Source organism: Hipposideros armiger, unplaced genomic scaffold, assembly GCF_001890085.2.
Source record: "Hipposideros armiger isolate ML-2016 unplaced genomic scaffold, ASM189008v1 scaffold_693, whole genome shotgun sequence".
In the NCBI taxonomy this organism is placed as follows: Eukaryota; Metazoa; Chordata; class Mammalia; order Chiroptera; family Hipposideridae; genus Hipposideros; species Hipposideros armiger.
In genome coordinates, this window is record NW_017732043.1 from 811,010 (window position 1) to 814,110 (window position 3,101).

Here is a 3,101-nt window from a genome sequence, read left to right on the forward strand (position 1 = left end):
ACATATTTTATGACCCTCATTGTGTTGGCAAGTAAAAAGCCAGTATTAAATGTGTGTCCTGTTTCTGTGATCATAAGAGATCCCAGAAAATGCATTTTTGTATTAATCTCACCTCTAGATACATGTGTTTCCAACAATTATTTTTCTTCATACCAAATTTCTCACTTATTTTTAATCTTATTATATTTTATGTATTTTCATAATTTAAATTATCCTAAGATAATTCATGTACAAATACATGAATGTATGTAAGAAGAATACTAATTGTGTTTTTACTTATAACTGATCACAAAAAATAAAATATTTTTAGAATTAAATTTGAGGCTTAATATTTTATGGTAATATAATTGAGTCATTCACTGCCAAGTTTATTGCATATTATTTTTCACTTAAACAATAGTTTTAATTCTGTCACAGAACTATAAATTTCACAATTCACCAGGTTGCTGTCAACTACATTAACTAGCGATATTAGTATTCTACATTATGATTCATATGAACACAAATCACAATCTGCAAATTTAATTGAGTTTCAGGTGACAATCTCCTCACCTAGAAAAATATTCAGCAGTTCCAAGGTTATGTAAAACTGCTATTTTTCAACTAAGAGAATATGTTAGCGTATCCTTATTATAATTATCAATTTAAATGGTAAATTTAACTGAATTAATTGCATCTTGTTTGTCCAGACAATGATGTTGTCATTTATTCTAGATTCAGGTGTATATAGGGAATGTACAGAAGATTTATCTCCTTCCCAAAAAATGCATTATTGTTTATGGTTTTAAAATCATTATTACAAAACTTAAAATAATTACTAAAGAGCTATACTCATAGGTCCATTTAAATTAAATGGATAGAATAAATGCTAGTATATTAGAATCATTCTTGGATCATTTCATTAAAGAGCACATTAGACTAATGATATTGGGGGGAAATCAGAAGTCAAAGTAATTAATTTATGAACTTTAACTATGAGAACATTGGCTCTCAGACATATCTGTTGATTAATTATAATTTGTTTATGTTGCTATAGTGAACCAGGTAAATTTATCATTGAAACTTCCCCAGAGGTTGAAGAGAGTTTTGAATCATCTGAGACACCTCTAATTCCTACCATTCAGACTGTTGCCTTAACTCAGCCAACTGATGAAGTCGTTTAAGTGCTTTTTCTTGTTTCTTTTCATCTTTCCATGACTTGGAAGCTACATTTCGAGCAAATTCCCGTTGCTTTAATTCTTTCAGTCTCTGTGGACAAAGAAGAAAAACAGGAATAAGTAATATATTATTTTCCATCCACAATGTTTCTTATTAAATTTGGTCCTGGGTGCAGAGGTGACTTTCTGGATAGGGAGAGTAAAACACCTTATCCCTCAGTGCTATTCTCTGCTCCGTGATAAATTTAGTTCTCAACAGGGTTATTTATTAAAGCTTGTCACAATCACTTCAGAAATGTGCTGCAAAGCTGGGCCCCTATTCTTGCTGGGACCACCCTGGCTACATAAATGCAATAATCTGTGTGCCTATAAAAATATAAATGGGAAAAATGTGCAATATATGAATGGGTATGAAAGGGGAGAATGTTATGGGATGCACTTTCTTCTATCCATTGNCAAAGTATAAAAATATATATTTAATTCACTTTTTTGCATAAGTTCTAGCATTGTGTCATTTTTGTTTCCTCAATTTTAAAATTCATTCATGTTTGCTTCCTTGTTTTCTTTTGAAACAGGGTAGTTAGCTCTTTATGACCAGTTACTATTTTGACTAATCATAATACATGCCTAATACAGTGACACATTTACAAAGCCATCTCAATTATCTTGAAATCTTTTCTATTGCTTTTTACACACCAAATATTTTCTTTCTACTTTTTGTGCATGTATGTTTTATCTTTTAACAGCTTTTTACAGATTATTCATTCAACTGAGCTTAATTAGTAGTTCAGTTAGAAAGCTGGAAAGAGCAATGTATATAAGAGAGGAAACTGTTTAGACTAAACTTATCTCTTTAATGTTTTATCTATAAAACCTCTACTACAAAACAAGGCCTTACTGGGGGAAAGACAATACAACTGACATCAATGATCTGATTGTTTGCTTTGAGATGGCTTTCTTTTCCTTTTTTTCTTTTTCCACAATCTTAAATGTGTTTTTGGTTTTTTCCTATTTTAGATTTTTATTTCATTTTTATTCTGTCGTTTCTTGCTTAAGTATACAACACTATAACAACTGATACCTTTACCACATATAGTCAAATTCTAATGGAGAGGAATGCTTTCTGAGCCCTCAGTCTGAGAAATTCTTTCTTAATGCCTTCACTTATGATGATTTGGCCAATCAATATAGAACTCTGGAGTCACATTTGTTTTGTCCACCAAATTTTACGTACTTTGCTTCATTGTTTTTACATGTTTAATACTGTCTGTCATATTTAATTAGTCTTCTTTTATTAATTTTAGTAATGAATCAGTTTGAGTATTTGTATGATTTTGCAATTTTTCCTTTTTATTTATATATTTGTTAAATAGACTATATTTTTGTTATATTTATTATATATAATATATTATATGTAATACTTTACCAGACCCTAGTCACACACTGATTACTTTTGATTATTTTTTTGCTAGTACTTTATGGCACTTTTAATTCAACTTTATTTAGCTCAGACTTATCTTCCCAGATTTCTAGCTTCTTGTCCTGGAATTTATGTTAAATTTATTGGATCCCCTGAAAATATAATTTAGGTCTTATTATTTATCTCAGTATTCTAGTGTCTTTAGTCTTTTTCTCTAGTTCAGAAAGAATTTCTTGTTTTTAATTTCTATTTTAGTGATTTATTTTTTTAAATATCCAATCTGTTGTTTACTATGTGCATATGGATTTTAATTTACAAACAATAATTTCAGCCACCATTCAGTCATTGATAATTTCAGATTGTCCTCACTTCATAAAATAATGCCTATAACTTTAGAGTTACAGTGTTCCCTTGAATCTTGTGGAAATTAAATTTAGAAATTTTATAAAAGTATATTCTGTTCCTTAAAGTAACTGTTTCAAAATGAAAACTTTCCTCTTATTCATCACATTAATATTCTTTTA

At 29.2% G+C, this 3,101-nt stretch overlaps 1 protein-coding gene across 1 annotated transcript in view; it reads right to left on the minus strand.

The window, feature by feature from the left end:
• The window catches only part of ZNF804B (zinc finger protein 804B), a gene marked incomplete at its 5' end in the record, with an annotated part of 12,153 nt that overhangs the window by 8,603 nt on the left and 449 nt on the right, over positions 1-3,101 (minus strand). The window lies entirely within an intron of this gene.